Genomic DNA, 19,666 nt, shown 5'->3' with positions numbered 1-19,666 from the left:
ATCAGAGGCACTGAGTTTGAAGGTAGGCCTTGAAATACATCAACAGGTACACCTCCAATTGACTCAAATGATGTCAACTAGCCTATCAGAAGCTTCTAAATCCATGACATCATTTTCTGGAATTTTCCAAGCTGTTTATAAACACAGTTAACTTAGTGTATGTAAACTTCTGACCCACCGGAATTGTGATACAGTGAATTATAAGTGAAATAATCTGTTTTTAAACAATTGTTGGAAAAATTACTTGTGTCAAGCACAAAGTAGATGTCCCAACCGAATTGCCAAAACTATAGTTTGTTAGCAAGAAATTTGTGGAGTGGTTGAGAAACTAGTTTTAATGACTCCAACCTAAGGTTATGTAAACTTCCGACTTAAACTGTAGCTAGCTGACAGCGTGGTTAGTTAGCTAACTCTTGTTCATATTGGCAGTTTGAAGTGACTCAAATATAATTGTTTTGCATATCTGATTCAAATCTTCTTCTTTTTTGTCCTGCAGTCTGAACAGCCAAAATGCAAATGGAATCAGATATTTCAAGCCGACCTATAGGTGGTTTGAAATAAGATACAAATCTGAATCCTGGTCATGTAACTTGTCTGAAAGGTCCAATCTGATTTATTTTCCCTCAAGTGGTTTTTAGACTAATATTTGGCATATCTTGTTGCTTGCTAGCGACTCTGTTGACAGTTTTGAGAAGAACATGTGGTAGCCAACTAGCTTGTTAATTGTGTACAAATAAATTACTGAATGTGCAAGCTAAACATTTGACTGCTGTGGCTAGAAAAAATGACTTGTTTATAATGTTGGATCTTCTTATGCTTTGAGTCTTTAAAAGTGTTCTTACACTATGATTTTGAACATTCAAAGCTTGGAAACGGCCATGGAAGGCATTGTTGTCACCTTAGCTTGCTACATAACTTCTGAGTGATAGGATGCACGAGCACCACCACCAATCAGGCTAAACCACTGTACACACACCCGTTGTTACCATGACAACTAGCATAGCCATGTCAGCAAATGAGTGCTGTCTGAACACACACACACACACACATCTGATTTGATCACTTCTAACATACTGTTTGGACAGTCAGTATTCCAGTATTTTCAACGGTAAAGGAAAGGTTCACCCATTCTTAATATTTTATCTGAATGATGATCTATCGATTCCCTGGGTAATTTCATGTTATGTGTATCTGATAGTCCCAAAATAATATCAAAGGAAGTTTGTTCTGAAGTGTCTCTCCTATATCCGAGAGATATAAGAAAGATCAGGAAACATTTGTTATTTTTTTTTTTTACAGGTATTTAACCCTATATGTTTGGTAACAGGCTCCATATACGGTGCATTCTGAAAGTATTCAGACCTCTTCACGTTTTCCACGTTTTGTTACGTTACAGCTTTATTCTAAAATTTATGAAATCGTTTTTTCCCTCATCTACACACAATACCCCATAATGAGAAAGCAAAAACTGTTGTTTTTTTTAAAGATTTTTGCAAATGTATTTAAAATATCACATTTACATAAGTATTCAGACCCTTTACTCAGAACTTTGTTGAAGCAGCTTTTGGCAGCGATTACAGCCTTGTCTTCTTGGGTATGACGCTACAAGCTTGGTACACCTGTATTTGGGGAGTTTCTCCCATTCTTCTCTGCAGATCCTCTCAAGCTCTGTCAGGTTGGATGGGGAGTGTCACTGCACAGCTATTTTTAGGTCTCTCCAGAGATGTTAGATCGGGTTCAAGTCCGGGCTCTGGCTGGGCCACTCAAGGACATTCAGACTTGTCGCAAAGCCACTCCTGCATTGTCTTGGCTGTGTGCTTAGAGTCGTTGTCCTGTGAACCTTTGCCCCAATCTGAGGTCCTGATTGCTCTGGAGCAGGTTTTCTTCAAGGATCTCTGTACTTTGCTCCATTCCTTTCCCTCGATCCTGACTAGTCTCCCAGTCCCTGCTGCTGATAAACATCCCAACAGCATGATGCTGCGACCACCATGCTTCGGTACAGACGCTACAGACAGACGATGGCAGATCGTCTGTACAGACTTCAGACGAGTCTCCTGACACTTATGGAGGTCATAGAGCAAAATAAACACCATTGTTTTTGTGACAGTAATAGAGAGGTTTGTAGGCCATAGTTTGTAGCCAAACCGTTTGGACGCTACAGACAGTTTTGTGAGAACAGCGATTTTCGGGATGTCTCATGGTTTGACAAACACCGCTCTACCCCTGTCACATTTCACTGCAGATCCGGAAGTGCGACATAGGCGGAGCGGGGGATTGAGACGCATCCAATGCAAAAATAACATATCTCTATTTTAAACTAACAGATTTTTATGGGGATTTTTTTATTAGCAAATTAGAATTCCACGGGGTTGTGATTTTAAGGGCTGCATTATGAACAAGGCTTTATTACCCTCCCTGTTTACTTTTTATCCTTAACCAGAAACCATTATGAACTGTTTAACAGCAAAACAGGCCCAGAACCAGTCATTAAGGGATACAGGGCCTAATTGAACAACTTTCACTGCTCACTTCTGCTCATTAAATCATAGCTCTGCCTATGACCCTCTGTCAGCCCGGGGCTAGAGCATCCTGGCTATGTCTTGTTAGCAGGGAGTAATGCTCCCATTGTTGTTGGGGTTGGCAGCTCTTTATTAGCCGCTGCACACAAAGCTTATTCTGTTTTTGCTTACATCCTGTTTGTGCCAGTGGGGTAAGCAGCTTAGACATACATATACACACACAGACGCGCACATACCTATACATACGTAGAGCTCATAAAATGATCTGGGCAGGAGTGGGTTTAGGCCTGTCAGAGTGTGTATAAGGTGTCGTAAATATGTAAATACACGGCTGTGTTCCCACAGTAAAAGTACAGAATCAAGTCTGAGCTCATATCGCTAGCCAGGACACACACAGCTCATATCCTGTTTCCCTCCCACTAAATTATTCATCAGCCTGCCATGTCCCTGGCCTTGTTTCTCGTACAAGCAGCTTGTTCCTTTCAATTTACAGTGCTTTCAGAAAGTGTTCATATCCCTTGACTTATTCCACATTTTGTTGTTACAGTCTGAGTTCAAAATGGATTAAATGGGATATATTTTCTTATCCATCTACACACAATTCCCAATAATGACAAAGTGAAAACATGTTTTACATTTTTTTGCACATTTATTGAACATTTAAATACAGATCTCATTTACATAAGTATTCACAGCCCTGAGTCAATACTTTGTGGAAGCACCTTTGGCGATGGTTACAACTATGAGTTTTTTTGGTTAAGTGTCTAAGAGCTTTGCAGACCTGGATTTTACAATATTTGCCCATTCATTCTTAAAAGGATTCTTCAAGATGTTTAAGCCGATTTTAAGTCAAAATCGTAACTGTGCTTATAGCTGTATACCGTTTATTTTTATCCCCCCAAAATCCTAATCCTTGCCGATGACAAGCATACCCATATCATGATGCAGCCACCACCATGCTTGAAAATATGAAGTGGTACTCAGTGATTGTGTTGGATTTGCCCCAGACATAATAATTTGTATTCAAGACAGAAAGTTAATTTCTTTGCCATTTTTTTTTGCAGTATTACTTAAGTGCATGTTTTAATCTGTATAGGCTTCCTTCTTTTCACTCTATCATTTAATTTAGTATTGTGGAGTAACTACAATGTTGTTGGTCCATCCGGAGTTCTCTCATATTACAACCATTAACCTCTGTAACTGTTTTAAAATCACCATTGGCCTCATGGTGAGATCACTGTGCAGTTTCCTTCCTTGCCGGCGAGTTAGGAAAGACACCTGTATCTTTTTTAGCAGGCTTTCTGTTCGGAAAATGTGGCACCGTGACCGGGAAGATTTAAATTTACCAGTCATTTCAGAAATGTGCATCTTAACAGAATATGCAACTCATGTAATGAGGGTAATTTGTGGGAAAACACTATTCTAAACAGCACACCTGGGGGAAAAAATATTCTAAACAGTGCACCTGATAGCGCATGACAGAGATGGGGAATCTAAAGATGCAACAACTAGGATGGGTTGCTAATATGACTAGGATTGTGCCTTTGGCTTCTGAACAACAAAAGAAGGTTCATATAAAAACCAATAGAGCAAGAGAGAAATGACATGGGTCCAATGCAGTGGGTCCAATAGGGAAGTAAATGGAAATACATTTGCCAGAATTATATAATTACGACTGTCTATGGAAATAAATCAAATAATTAAAAATACTTTAGCTTAGTATTAGCTCATTTAATTTTAAAAAACAACGCTGTTGTTTGTTTCAAATTGCAAGCTCGTAGGCCTATGCCTGTTTTGGAAGGTCGCAATTTGCGCAGTGCGCCTGGCAGTAGGCCTAGCTGATTAAATGGTAACTGTCAGTGAAAAGCATCTAAAATATGTGTGAAGATAATGTTTCTTGAGTATAATATAAAATGTTAAGAAAAGAAGGGTAGGTGTGTGTGGCGAAGAATTAGGCGAGTCTCCAGAATGGCTCAGCTGTCTCCCGCCAATTCTTACGCATTCATTGTGTGAATTGTTTGGACTTTGATAGATATTTTTTGAATCAATTCCCCTTATACAGTATGTCACTAATAGTAAATGTACTGTTAATCCCCTTCATTTGGTTACATTAATTACAGTCATTTGCCGTTCTCATTCTCTGAGTGGAAACATTGTTTGCACAGTTCACAACCTGCTACACTTGTGAGAAACAAGTTTTGGTTTATTTCATTACCATAAATTTTACGGGATTTGTCAATTTGTTGTATTTTGTTTGGAGTGCTCCATATGAGCAATGAGTGTGTTTGGTTTCTCTGTCCTGATAATGTTGCGGGAGTGCACGCACCTAGCATTACATCCATTATCAATGAAAATATAGTAAAACTATAGTTCCTCACAGTAGACTATTTGAAAAATCTTTCCAACAATCTCTCCCTCGATAATCACCAATCCCCGATGTGAAAGAGTGATGGAAGGCCTACTGCTGCATAGGGCTGGGCGACATACTGTATTTTACTATATACCGGTATTTTTTGCACAGACTGGTTTTGGTTTTTATTTTACCTTCTAACGGTATTTTAATGGTTGGTTTGTTAAATGTGATACGCCTTGTGTAACATCCATTTTTATAGTTTACTCTGCTACTTGAGTCATCCCTCTCAGCTCTCTCTCTCTCTCCTTGCCGCTTTCCACACAGACCTAGTCCCACCTCCTGTCACAGAAGCGCATTTGTTGTTGCTTGACCACGAGTCATTTTCATTCAGTCTGCATGGTCAATGCAGCACATGCAACAATGTTGATGACAACGATGTTGTTTCCACTTTGATCTTAATATAAATTCACAAGCGTTCTATAATTACAATATTAGTTTGTTTCTTACATCTGCAAACAGCTAGTTTGTATTTTCTTAGCAAGTTAACCTTTCTAGGGCAGGCGTTCTGCTAGTGTAACCCCTCGACAACATTCCGCTGAAATAGTAGCACGCGAAATTCAAAAATATTATTTTGAAATATGTAACTTTCACACATTAAGTCCAAGTCCAATACAGCTAATGAAAGATAAACATATTGTTAATCTACCCATCGTGTCCGATTTCAAAAATGCTTTACAGCGAAAGCACAACATATGATTATGTTAGGTCATAGGCCAAGTAAAAAAAAAACTGCAATTTTTCCAGCCAAAGATAGGAGTCACAAAAAGCAGAAATATAGATAAAATGAATCACTAACCTTTGATGATCTTCATCAGATGACACTCATAGGACATCATGTTACACAATACATGTATGTTTTGTTTGATACTGTGCATACTTATATCCAAAAATCTCAGTTTACATTGCCGCGTTACGTGCAGTAATGTTTTGATTCCAAAACATCCAGTGATTTTGCAGAAATACTCATAATAAACATTGATAAAAGATACAACCTTTATTCACAGAATTAAAGTCAGACTTCTCCTTAACCTCTCTGGGATAGGTGGGACGCAATCGCCGATAGCCAGGGAAAATGCAGAGCACCAAATTCAAATAAAATACTATAAAAATCAAACTTTAATTAAATCACACATGTAAGATACCAAATTAAAGCTACACTAGTTGTGAATCCAGCCAAATAAGGCCTAGTTTTTTGCCCATATCGTGGCAGTGTGGACGTTATCTCAAATGAGTGCAGGAAATGCAGAAGTTGATGGAAATACAGCAAATTATTTTAGGTTGAAGTTGAATTGAAACGTATAAAACAATCAGAATGGAGAAACACCAATTGAAACCATTAAGAAAATATGTGTTGCCACCCGTGGGTCACGCACTACACTTAAAATAAATGTAGAACTTTTATTAAGAAAAAAAATGAAAAATACCATGATATTTTAGCCATATCACCCAGCCCTACTGCTGCATTGGCATATAAAGGCTATGAATTCCACACACTAATTTTTCTAGCATCAAATGGATCACAGCGTATCAACGTGTCTACAGTGGGGCAAAAAAAGTATTTAGTCAGCCACCAATTGTGCAATTTCTCCCACTTAAAAAGATGAGAGAGGCCTGTAATTTTCATCATAGGTACACTTCAACTATGACAAAATGAGAAAAAAAATCCAGAAAATCACATTGTAGGATTTTTTTATGAATTTATTTGCAAATTCTGGTGGAAAATAAGTATTTGGTCACCTACAAACAAGCAAGATTTCTGGCTCTCACAGACCTCTAACTTCTTCTTTAAGAGGCTCCTCTGTCCTCCACTCGTTACCTGTATTAATGGCACCTGTTTGAACTTGTTATCTATCAGTATAAAAGACACCTGTCCACAACCTCAAACAGTCACACTCCAAACTCCACTATGGCCAAGACCAAAGAGCTGTCAAATGACACCAGAAACAAAATTGTACACCTGCACCAGGCTGGGAAGACTGAATCTGCAATAGGTAAGCAGCTTGGTTTGAAGAAATAAACTGTGGGAGCAATTATTAGGAAATGGAAGACATACAAGACCACTGATAATCTCCCTTGATCTGGGGCTCCACGCAAGATCTCACCCCGTGGGGTCAAAATGATCACAAGAACGGTGAGCAAAAATCCCAGAACCACACCTAGTGAATGACCTGCAGAGAGCTGGGACTAAAGTAACAAAGCCTACCATCAGTGACCCACTACGCTGCCAGGGACTCAAATCCTGCAGTTCCAGACATGTCCCCCTGCCTAAGCCAGTACATGTCCAGGCCCGTCTGAAGTTTGCTAGAGAGCATTTGGATGATCCAGAAGAAGATTGGGAGAATGTCATATGGTCAGATGAAACCAAAATATAACTTTTTGGCAAAAACTCAACTCGTCGTGTTTGGAGGACAAAGAATGCTGAGTTGCATCCAAAGAACAGCATACCTACTGTGAAGCATGGGGGTGGAAACATCATGCTTTGGGGCTGTTTTTCTGCAAAGGGACCAGGACGACTGATCGGTGTAAAAGAAAGAATGAATGGGGCCATGTATCGTGAGATTTTGAGTGAAAACCTCCTTCCATCAGCAAGGTCATTGAAGATGAAACATGGCTGGGTCTTTCAGCATGTCAATGATCCCAAACACACCGCCCGGGCAACGAAGGAGTGGCTTCGTAAGAAGCATTTCAAGGTCCTGGAGTGGCCTAGCCAGTCTCCAGATCTCAACCCCATAGAAAATCTTTGGAGGGAGTTGAAAGTCTGTGTTGCCCAGCAACAGCCCCAAAACATCACTGCTCTAGATGAGATCTGCATGGAGGAATGGGCCAAAATACCAGCAACAGTGTGTGAAAACCTTGTGAAGGCTTACAGAAAACGTTTGACCTCTGTCATTACCAACAAAGGGTATATAGCAAAGTATTGAGATAAACTTTTGTTATTGACCAAAAACTTATTTTCCACCATAATTTGCAAATAGATTCATTGCAAATCCTACAATGTGATTTTCTGGATTTTTTTTCTCATTTTGTCTGTCATAGTTGAAGTGTACCTATGATGAAAATTACAGGCCAAGTGGGAGAACTTGCACAATTGGTGGCTGACTAAATACTTTTTTGCCCCACTGTATTTCCAGTGACTGGTATTTCCAACAATGAATAAAAAGCATTATTTTGCACCATCCAAAGCCTAGTTAATTAATAACCATGCTCAAAGGGATTATATTCAACGTCTGCTTATTGTATTTTGAAACATCTACCAATCGGTGCCCTTCTTTGCGAGGCATTGAAAAACCTCTGTGATCTTTGTGCTTGAAAAAGTCTGTGCTTGAAATTCACTACTCAATTAAGGGACCTTAGGTATGAAAGGGGTTGACTCAAGACATTTCAGCTTTTAATGTATATTGTATGTATATGTGTATATAACAATATTACACTTTGACATTATGGGGTATTTTGTGTAGATTGATGAGGGGGGGAGGCATTGAATCAATTTTAGAATAAGGCTGTAACAAACAAAATGTGGAAAAAGTGAAGGTCTGACTACTTTCGAAATGCACTGTATATATGTAAAAAATTATATATATAATAAAAATGTAAACTCAGAAAAAAAGAAACATCGCTTTTTCAGGACCCTGTCTTTCAAAGATACAGTGGGGAGAACAAGTATTTGATACCCTGCCGACTTTGCAGGTTTGCCCACTTACAAAGCATGTAGAGGTCTGTAATTTTTATCATAGGTACACTTCAACTGTGAGAGACGGAATCTAAAACAAAATCCAGAAAATCACATTGTATGATTTGTAAGTAATTCATTTGCATTTTATTGCATGACATCAGTATTTGATACATCAGAAAAGCAGAACTTAATATTTGGTACAGAAACCTTTGTTTGCAATTACAGAGATCATACGTTTCCTGTAGTTCTTGACCAGGTTTGCACACACTGCAGCAGGGATTTTGGCCCACTCCTCCATACAGACCTTCTCCAGATCCTTCAGGTTTCGGGGCTGTCGCTGGGCAATACGGACTTTCAGCTCCCTACAAAGATTTTCTATTGGGTTCAGGTCTGGAGACTGGCTAGGCCACTCCAGGACCTTAAGATGCTTCTTACGGAGCCACTCCTTAGTTGCCCTGGCTGTGTGTTTTGGGTCGTTGTCATGCAGGAAGACCCAGCCACAACCCATCTTCAATGCTCTTACTGAGGGAAGGAGGTTGTTTGCCAAGATCTCGCGATACATGGCCCCATCCATCCTCCCCTCAATACGGTGCAGTCGTCCTGTCCCCTTTGCAGAAAAGCATCCCCAAAGAATGATGTTTCCACCTCCATGCTTCACAGTTGAGATGGTGTTATTGGAGTTGTACTCATCCTTCTTCTTCCTCCAAACACGGCGAGTGGAGTTTAGACCAAAAAGCTCTATTTTGTCTCATCAGACCACATGACCTTCTCCCATTCCTCCTCTGGATCATCCAGATGGTCATTGGCAAACTTCAGACGGGCCTGGACATGCGCTGGCTTGAGCAGGGGGACCTTGCGTGCGCAGCAGGATTTTAATCCATGACGGCGTAGTGTGTTACTAATGGTTCTTCTTCTTTGAGACTGTGGTCCCAGCTCTCTTCAGGTCATTGACCAGGTCCTGCCGTGTAGTTCTGGGCTGATCCCTCACCTTCCTCATGATCATTGATGCCCCACGAGGTGAGATCTTGCATGGAGCCCCAGACAGAGCGTGATTGACCGTCATCTTGAACTTCTTCCATTTTCTAATAATTGTGCCAACAGTTGTTGCCTTCTCCCCAAGCTGCTCGCCTATTGTCCTGTAACCCATCCCAGCCTTGTGCAGGTCTACAATTTTATCCCTGATGTCCTTACACAGCTCTCTGGTCTTGACCATTGTGGAGAGGTTGGAGTCTGTTTGACTGAGTGTGTGTACAGGTGTCTTTTATACAGGTAACGAGTTCAAACAGGTGCAGTAAATACAGGTAATGAGTGGAGAACAGGAGGGCTTCTTAAAGAAAAACTAACAGGTCTGTGAGAGCCGGAATTCTTACTGCTTGGTAGGTGATCAAATACTTATGTCATGCAATAAAATGCAAATTAATTACTTAAAAACATACAATGTGATTTTCTGGATTTTTTTCGATTCCGTCTCTCACAGTTGAAGTGTACCTATGATAAAAATTACAGACATCTACATGCGTTGTAAGTAGGAAACACTGCCGATTTTGCAGGTTATCAAATACTCCCTACTGTAATTAGTCAAAATCCAAATAACTTCACAAATCTTAATTGTAAAGGGTTTAAACACTGTTTCAATCAACCATAAACAATTAATGAACATGCACCTGTGGAACGGTCGTTAAGACACTAACAGCTTACAGACGGTAGGCAAATAAGGTCACAGTTAAGAACACTTACGACACAAAAGAGGCCTTTCTACGACTCTGAAAAACACCAAAAGAAAGATACCCAGGGTCCCTGCTCATCTGCGTGAACGTGCCTTAGGCATGCTAAAAGGAGCCATGAGGACTGCAGATGTGGCCAGGGCAATACATTGCAATGTCCATACTGTGAGACACCTAAGACAGCACTACAGGGAGACAGGATGAACAGCTGATCGTCCTCGCAGTGGCAGACTACATGTGACAACACCTGCACAGGATCGGTACATTCGAACATCACACCTGCGGGACAGATGGCAACAACAACTGCCGGAGTTACACCAGGAATGCACAATTCCTCCATCAGTGCTCAGACTATCCGCAATAGGCTGAGAGAGGCTCGACTGAGGGCTTGTAGGCCTGATGTAAGGCAGGTCCTCACCAGACATCACCGGCAACAACGTTGCCTATGGGCACAAACCCACCGTCGCTGGACCAGATAGGGCTGGCAAAAAGTTCTCTTCACTGTAGACGTCAACCGATTATGATTTTTCAATGCCAATACCGATTATCGGAGGACCAAAAAAAAGCCGATACGGATTAGTCGGCCGATTTAAAAATGAAAAAAAGTATTTATTTATTTATTTGTAATAATAACAATACTGAATGAACACTTATGTTTAACTTTAATATAATACATCAATAAAATCAATTTAGCCTCAAATAACTAATGAAACATGTTCATTTTGGTTTAAATAATGCTAAAACAAAGTGTTGGAGAAGAAAGTAAAAGTACAATATGTGCCATGTAAGAAGTTCCTTGCTCAGAACATGAGAACATATGAAAGCTGGTGGTTCCTTGTAACATGAGTCTTCAATATTCACAGGTAACAAGTTTTAGGTTGTAGTTATTATAGGAATTTTACGACCATTTCTCTCTATACGATTTGTATTTCATATACCTTTGACTATTGGATGTTCTTATAGGCACTTTAGTATTGCCAGTGTAACAGTATAGCTCCCATCCCTCTCCTCGCTCGAACCAGGAACACATCGACAACAGCCACCCTCGAAGCAGCGTTACCCATGCTGAGCAAGGGGAACACCCACTCCAAGTCTCAGAGCGAGTGACGTTTGAAACGCTATTAGCACGCACCCCGCTAACTACCTAGCCATTTCACATCGGTTACACCAGCCTAATCTCGGGAGTTGATAGGCTTGAAGTCATAAACAGTGCAATGCTTGAAGCACAGCGAAGAGCTGCTGGCAAAACACACTAAAGTGCTGTTTGAATGAATGCTTACGAGCCTGTTGCTGCCTACCACCACAATGTTATGTCATAATTACGTAAAATTCTGGCAAATTAGTTCGCAATGAGCCAGGCGGCCCAAACTGTTGCATATACCCTGACTCTGCGTGCAATGAACGCAAGAGAAGTGACACAAATTCACCTGGTTAATATTACCTACTAACCTCGATTTCTTTTAGCTAAATATGCAGGTTTAAAAATATATACTTCTGTGTATTGATTTTAAGAAAGGCATTGATGTTTATGGTTAGGTACACGTTGGAGCAACGACAGTCCTTTTTCGCGAATGCGCACCGCATCGATTATATGCATCGCAGGACACGCTAGATAAACTAGTAATATCATCAACCATGATAACTAGTGATTTTGATTGATTGTTTTTTATAAGTTAAGTTTAATGCTAGCCAGCAACTTACCTTGGCTTTTTACTGCATTCGCGTAACAGGCAGGCTCCTCATGAGGCAGGTGGTTAGAGCGTTGGACTAGTTAACCGTAAGGTTGCAAGATTGAATCCCTGAGCTGACAAGGTAAAAATCTGTCGTTTTGCCTGAACAAGGCAGTTAGCCCACCGTTCCTAGGCCATCATTGAAAGTTAAATAAAGGTATAAAAAATTACAGATTTCCGATTGTTATGAAAACTTGAAATCGGCCCTAATTAATCGCCCATTCCGATTAATTGGTCGACCTCTAATTACAACCTGTATTTTAAATGGATTTTTATTTGGATTTCATGTAATGGACATACACAAAATAGTCCAAATTGGTGAAGTGAATTGAAAAAAATTACTTATTCAAATAAATAAAAACGCAAAAGTGCACCATGATGACCAAGGAGCTCTCCAAACAGGGCTGGGACAAAGTTGTGGAGAAGTACGGATCAGGGTTGGGTTCTAAAAAAATATCAGAAACTTTGAACATCCCACGGAGCACCATTAACCTCTCTAGGGTATGTGGGACTCTAGTGGCAACAAAATAGGAAAAATAGCCAAGGAGGGTGAATACTTTCGCAAGCCACTGTATTTTATAAACTGTCAGCAGAGTAGCTAGAAAGCAACAAGTTATACCAAATAAATCAGATTTGTCCCGTGGCCAGGAATCAGATTTGTATCTTATTTCAAACCACCTACGAAGGTGGCTTGAATTATCTGATTCTATTTGCTTTTTGACCGTTCAGACTGGAAAAAATAAAGAAAAAAGATTTGAATCAGATGTGCACTTCAATCTGCCAATGTGAACAAGGCTTAAGACTTAGCTAACTAACCACGCTGTTAGCTATATATATATATACATACATACATACACACACACACACACACACACACACACCGTTGAAGTCGGAAGTAAAATAAAATATATTTTGATTTAACACTTTTTTGGTTACTACATGATTCCATATGTTATTTCATTTTTTTGATGTCTTCACTATTATTCTACAATGTAGAAAATGGTAAAAAAAAGAAGAAAGAAAAACCCTTGAATGAGTAGTGTATATCTATATACACTACTCAAAAAAATAAAGGGAACACTTAAACAACACAATGTAACTCCAAGTCAATCACACTTCTGTGAAATCAAACTGTCCACTTAGGAAGCAACACTGATTGACAATAAATGTCACATGCTGTTGTGCAAATGGAATAGACAACAGGTGGAAATTAAAGGCAATTAGCAAGACACCCCCAATAAAGGAGTGGTTCTGCAGGTGGTGACCACAGACCACTTCTCAGTTCCTATGCTTCCTGGCTGATGTTTTGGTCACTTTTGAATGCTGGCGGTGCTTTCACACTAATGGTAACATGAGACGGAGTCAACAACCCACACATGTGGCTCAGGTAGTGCAGCTCATCCAGAATGGCACATCAATGCGAGCTGTGGCAAGAAGGTTTGCTGTGTCTGTCAGCGTAGTGTCCAGAGCATGGAGGCGCTACCAAGAGACAGGCCAGTACATCAGGAGACGTGGAGGAGGCCGTAGGAGGGCAACAACCCAGCAGCAGGACCGCTACCTTCGCCTTTGTGCAAGGAGGAGCAGGAGGAGCACTGCCAGAGCCCTGCAAAATGACCTCCAGCAGGCCACAAATGTGCATGTGTCTGCTCAAACGGTTACAAACAGACTCCATGAGGGTGGTATGAGGGCCCGTCATCCACAGGTGGGGGTTGTGCTTACAGCCCAACACCGTGCAGGACATTTGGCATTTGCTAGAGAACACCAAGATTAGCAAATTCGCCACTGGCGCCCTGTGCTCTTCACAGATGAAAGCAGGTTCACACTGAGCACATGTGACCGACGTGACAGTCTGGAGACGCCGTGGAGAACGTTCTGCTGCCTGCAACATCCTCCAGCATGACCGGTTTGGCGGTGGGTCAGTCATGGTGTGGGGTGGCATTTCTTTGGGGGGCCGCACAGCCCTCCATGTGCTCGCCAGAGGTAGCCTGACTGCCATTAGGTACCGAGATGAGATCCTCAGACCCCTTGTGAGACCATATGCTGGTGGGGTTGGCCCTGGGTTCCTCCTAATGCAAGACAATGCTAGACCTCATGTGGCTGGAGTGTGTCAGCAGTTCCTGCAAGAGGAAGGCATTGATGCTATGGACTGGCCCGCCCGTTCCCCAGACCTGAATCCAATTGAGCACATCTGGGACATCATGTCTCGCTCCATCCACCAACGCCACTTTGCACCACAGACTGTCCAGGAGTTGGCAGATGCTTTAGTCCAGGTCTGGGAGGAGATCCCTCAGGAGACCATCCGCCACCTCATCAGGAGCATGCCCAGGCGTTGTAGGGAGGTCATACAGGCACGTGGAGGCCACACACACTACTGAGCCTCCTTTTGACTTTTTTTAAGGACATTACATAAAAGTTGGATCAGCCTGTAGTGTGGTTTTCCACTTTAATTTTGAGTGTGACTCCAAATCCAGACTTCCATGGGTTGATAAATTTGATTTCCATTGATAATTTTTGTGTGATTTTGTTGTCAGCACATTCAACTATGTAAAGAAAAAAGTATTTAATAAGAATATTTCATTCATTCAGATCTAGGATGTGTTTTTTTAGTGTTCCCTTTATTTTTTTGAGCAGTGTATATCTCCTAAATTGAACTAGAACATGTTATGGCTCTTAGTACACCGCTACTGGTGGAGGATGTCATGTTGTCTTGTCTCTGTCCTTTCCCTTCACCCTGTCTCCCTCTGCTGGTCGTGTCAGGTTACCTTTTCTCCCCTTCTTTCCCCCAGCTGTTCCCTGTCTCCTCCTAACTACCCATTCACCCCGTTCCCCACCTGTTCCCTTTTTCCCTCTGATTAGGTCCCTATATCTCCCTCTGTTTCTGCTCCTGTCCTTGTCGGATTCTTGTTTGTTTGTGTTTCATGCCTGAGCCAGACTATCGTCATGTTTGCTGTAACCTTGTCCTGTCCTGTCGGAATCTGCCGGTCTATCTGAGCCTACCTATGTTTTGTTATTAAAGAAGCTCTGTTTAAGTTAGTTCGCTTTTGGGTCCTCATTCACTCACCGTAACAGAAGAATCCGACCAAGAATGGACCCAGCGACTTCGGATCCTCTCCACTCAGCCGTCGGGATCCAGGGAGCGATGCTAGGCAGACACGAGCAGGAAGTGTCTGCTGCTCGACATGCCGTTGAGACCCTGGCCACCCAAGTCTCCAACCTCACAGAACAGGTTCACCATCTCCGCCTCGATCCACCGGCCACTTCCAGGGCTTTCGAATCTCCGGAGCCCAGAATCAATAACCCGCCGTGTTACTCTGGGGAGCCCACTGAATGCCGCTCGTTCCTCACCCAGTGTGATATTGTGTTTTCTCTCCAGCCCAACACTTACTCCAGGAGCACTGCTCGTGTCGCCTACGTCATATCTCTCCTTATTGGACGGGCTCGTGAGTGGGGCACGGCAATCTGGGAGGCAAGGGCTGAGTGTACTAACCAGTATCAGGACTTTAAGGAGGAGATGATACGGGTTTTTGATCGATCTGTTTTTGGGGAGGAGGCTTCCAGGGCCCTGTCTTCCCTATGTCAAGGTAATCGATCCATAACAGACTACTCTATTGAGTTTCGCACTCTTGCTGCCTCCAGTGGCTGGAACGAGCCGGCTTTGCTCGCTCGTTTTCTGGAGGGTCTCCGCGCAGAGGTAAAGGATGAGATTCTCTCCCGGGAGGTCCCTTCCAGCGTGGATTCCCTGATTGAACTCGCTATTCGCATTGAGCGACGGGTTGATCTGCGTCACCGAGCTCGTGGAAAGGAGCTCGCGTTCTCCGTTGCCCCCCTCTCCGCATCACTACCATCTTCCTCTGCCGGCTCGGGAGCTGAGCCTATGCAGCTGGGAGGTATCCGCATCTCGACTAAGGAGAGGGAACGGAGAATCACCAACCGCCTCTGTCTCTATTGCGGTTCTGCTGGTCATTTTGTCACTTCATGTCCAGTAAAAGCCAGAGCTCATCAGTAAGCGGAGGGCTACTGGTGAGCGCTACTACTCCTGTCTCTCCTTCAAGATCCTGCACTACCTTGTCGGTCCATCTACGCTGGACCGGTTCGTCAGCTTCCTGCAGTGCCTTAATAGACTCTGGGGCGGAGGGCTGTTTTATGGACGAGACCTGGGCTCGGGAACATGACATTCCTCTCAGACAGTTAAGGGAGTCCACGGCCTTGTTCGCCCTGGATGGTAGTCCTCTTCCCAGGATTCAGCGTGAGACGCTACCTTTAACCCTCACTGTTTCTGGTAATCATAGCGAAACCATTTCTTTTTTGATTTTTCGTTCACCTTTTACACCTGTTGTTTTGGGCCATCCCTGGCTAGTTTGTCATAATCCTTCCATTAATTGGTCTAGTAATTCTATCCTCTCCTGGAACGTCTCTTGTCATGTGAAATGTTTAATGTCTGCTATCCCTCCTGTTTCCTCTGTCTCTTCTTCACAGGAGGAGCCTGGTGATTTGACAGGGGTGCCGGAGGAATATCACGATCTGCGCACGGTGTTCAGTCGGTCCAGGGCCACCTCTCTTCCTCCACACCGGTCGTATGATTGTAGTATTGATCTCCTTCCGGGAACCACTCCCCCCCGGGGTAGACTATACTCTCTGTCGGCTCCCGAACGTAAGGCACTCGAGGATTATTTGTCTGTAGCTCTTGACGCCGGTACCATAGTCCCCTCCTCCTCTCCCGCCGGAGCGGGGGTTTTTTTTGTCAAGAAGAAGGACGGGTCTCTGCGCCCCTGCATAGATTATCGAGGGCTGAATGACATAACAGTTAAGAATCGTTATCCGCTTCCTCTTATGTCTTCAGCCTTCGAGATCCTGCAGGGAGCCAGGTTTTTCACTAAGTTGGACCTTCGTAACGCTTACCATCTCGTGCGCATCAGGGAGGGGGACGAGTGGAAGACGGCGTTTAACACTCCGTTAGGGCACTTTGAATACCGGGTTCTTCCTTTCGGCCTCGCTAACGCTCCAGCTGTCTTTCAGGCATTAGTCAATGATGTCCTGAGAGACATGCTGAACATCTTTGTTTTCGTTTACCTTGACGATATCCTGATTTTTTTCACCGTCACTCCAGATTCATGTTCAGCACGTTCGACGTGTCCTCCAGCGCCTTTTAGAGAATTGTCTTTTTGTGAAGGCTGAGAAGTGCACTTTTCATGCCTCCTCCGTCACATTTCTCGGTTCTGTTATTTCCGCTGAAGGCATTAAGATGGATCCCGCTAAAGTCCAAGCTGTCATTGATTGGCCCGTCCCTAAGTCACGCGTCGAGCTGCAGCGCTTTCTCGGCTTCGCGAACTTCTATCGTCGTTTCATCCGTAATTTCGGTCAGGTGGCAGCTCCTCTCACAGCCCTTACTTCTGTCAAGACGTGCTTTAAGTGGTCCGTTTCCGCCCAGGGAGCTTTTGATCTCCTCAAGAATCGTTTTACATCCGCTCCTATCCTTGTTACACCTGACGTCTCTAGACAGTTCGTTGTCGAGGTTGACGCGTCAGAGGTGGGAGTGGGAGCCATCCTTTCTCAGCGCTCCCTCTCTGACGACAAGGTCCACCCATGCGCGTATTTTTCTCATCGCCTGTCGCCGTCGGAACGTAACTATGATGTGGGTAACCGCGAACTGCTCGCCATCCGGTTAGCCCTAGGCGAATGGCGACAGTGGTTGGAGGGGGCGACCGTTCCTTTTGTCGTTTGGACTGACCATAGGAACCTTGAGTACATCCGTTCTGCCAAACGACTTAATGCGCGTCAGGCGCGTTGGGCGCTGTTTTTCGCTCGTTTCGAGTTCGTGATTTCTTATCGTCCGGGCTCTAAGAACACCAAGCCTGATGCTTTGTCTCGTCTCTTCAGTTCTTCAGTAGCCTCCACTGACCCCGAGGGGATTCTCCCTGAGGGGCGTGTTGTCGGGTTGACTGTCTGGGGAATTGAGAGGCAGGTAAAGCAAGCACTCACTCAAACTCCGTCGCCGCGCGCTTGTCCTAGGAACCTTCTTTTCGTTCCCGTTCCTACTCGTCTGGCCGTTCTTCAGTGGGCTCACTCTGCCAAGTTAGCCGGCCACCCTGGCGTTCGGGGTACGCTTGCTTCCATTCGCCAGCGTTTCTGGTGGCCCACCCGGGAGCATGACACGCGTCGTTTCGTGGCTGCTTGTTCGGTCTGCGCGCAGACTAAGTCCGGTAACTCTCCTCCTGCCGGCCGTCTCAGGCCGCTTCCTATTCCCTCTCGACCGTGGTCTCACATCGCCTTAGATTTTGTCACCGGACTGCCTTCGTCAGCGGGGAAGACTGTTATTCTTACGGTTGTCGATAGGTTCTCTAAGGCGGCCCATTTCATTCCCCTTGCTAAGCTTCCTTCTGCTAAAGAGACGGCACAAATCATCATCGAGAATGTTTTCAGAATTCATGGCCTTCCGTCAGACGTCGTTTCGGACAGAGGTCCGCAATTCACGTCTCAATTTTGGAGGGAGTTTTGCCGTTTGATTGGGGCTTCCGTCAGTCTCTCTTCCGGCTTTCACCCCCAGTCTAACGGTCAAGCAGAACGGGCCAATCAGACTATTGGTCGCATCTTACGCAGTCTTTCTTTTCGCAACCCTGCGTCTTGGTCAGAACAGCTCCCCTGGGCAGAATACGCCCACAACTCGCTTCCTTCGTCTGCGACCGGGCTATCTCCTTTTCAGAGTAGCCTCGGGTACCAGCCTCCGCTGTTCTCATCTCAGTTCGCCGAGTCCAGCGTCCCCTCCGCTCAGGCTTTTGTCCAACGTTGCGAGCGCACCTGGAAGAGGGTCAGGTCTGCACTTTGCCGTTATAGGACGCAGACTGTGAGGGCTGCTAATAAGCGTAGAACTAAGAGTCCTAGATATTGTCGCGGTCAGAGAGTTTGGCTCTCCACTCAGAACCTTCCCCTTAAGACGGCTTCTCGCAAGTTGACCCCGCGGTTCATTGGTCCGTTCCGTATTTCTCGGGTCATTAATCCTGTCGCAGTTCGACTTCTTCTTCCGCGATACCTTCGTCGCGTCCACCCGGTCTTCCACGTCTCCTGCATTAAGCCCGTTCTTCGCGCCCCCGCTCGTCTCCCCCCCCCCCCCCCATCCTTGTCGAGGGCGCACCCATCTACAGGGTCCGCAGGATTTTGGACATGCGTCCTCGGGGCCGTGGTCACCAGTACCTTGTCGATTGGGAGGGGTACGGTCCTGAGGAGAGGAGTTGGGTTCCCTCTCGGGACGTGCTGGACCGTGCGCTGATCGAGGATTTCCTCCGTTGCCGCCAGGTTTCCTCCTCGAGTGCGCCAGGAGGCGCTCGGTGAGTGGGGGGGTACTGTCATGTTGTCTTGTCTCTGTCCTTTCCCTTCACCCTGTCTCCCTCTGCTGGTCGTGTCAGGTTACCTTTTCTCCCCTTCTTTCCCCCAGCTGTTCCCTGTCTCCTCCTAACTACCCATTCACCCCGTTCCCCACCTGTTCCCTTTTTCCCTCTGATTAGGTCCCTATATCTCCCTCTGTTTCTGCTCCTGTCCTTGTCGGATTCTTGTTTGTTTGTGTTTCATGCCTGAGCCAGACTATCGTCATGTTTGCTGTAACCTTGTCCTGT

General features: G+C 44.1%; 1 protein-coding gene across 8 annotated transcripts in view; it reads left to right on the top strand.

Moving 5' to 3' along the window:
• The window catches only part of myo6b (myosin VIb), a 98,753-nt gene that overhangs the window by 12,906 nt on the left and 66,181 nt on the right, over positions 1 to 19,666 (top strand). The gene's annotated exons all lie outside the window — the stretch shown is intronic.

This window comes from Oncorhynchus mykiss, chromosome 25 (genome assembly GCF_057628025.1).
Source record: "Oncorhynchus mykiss isolate SJ-2025 chromosome 25, ASM5762802v1, whole genome shotgun sequence".
NCBI classification, from domain to species: Eukaryota; Metazoa; Chordata; class Actinopteri; order Salmoniformes; family Salmonidae; genus Oncorhynchus; species Oncorhynchus mykiss.
Note: the sequence above shows the minus strand (reverse complement) of the source record. Positions and strands in the feature narration are given on the sequence as shown.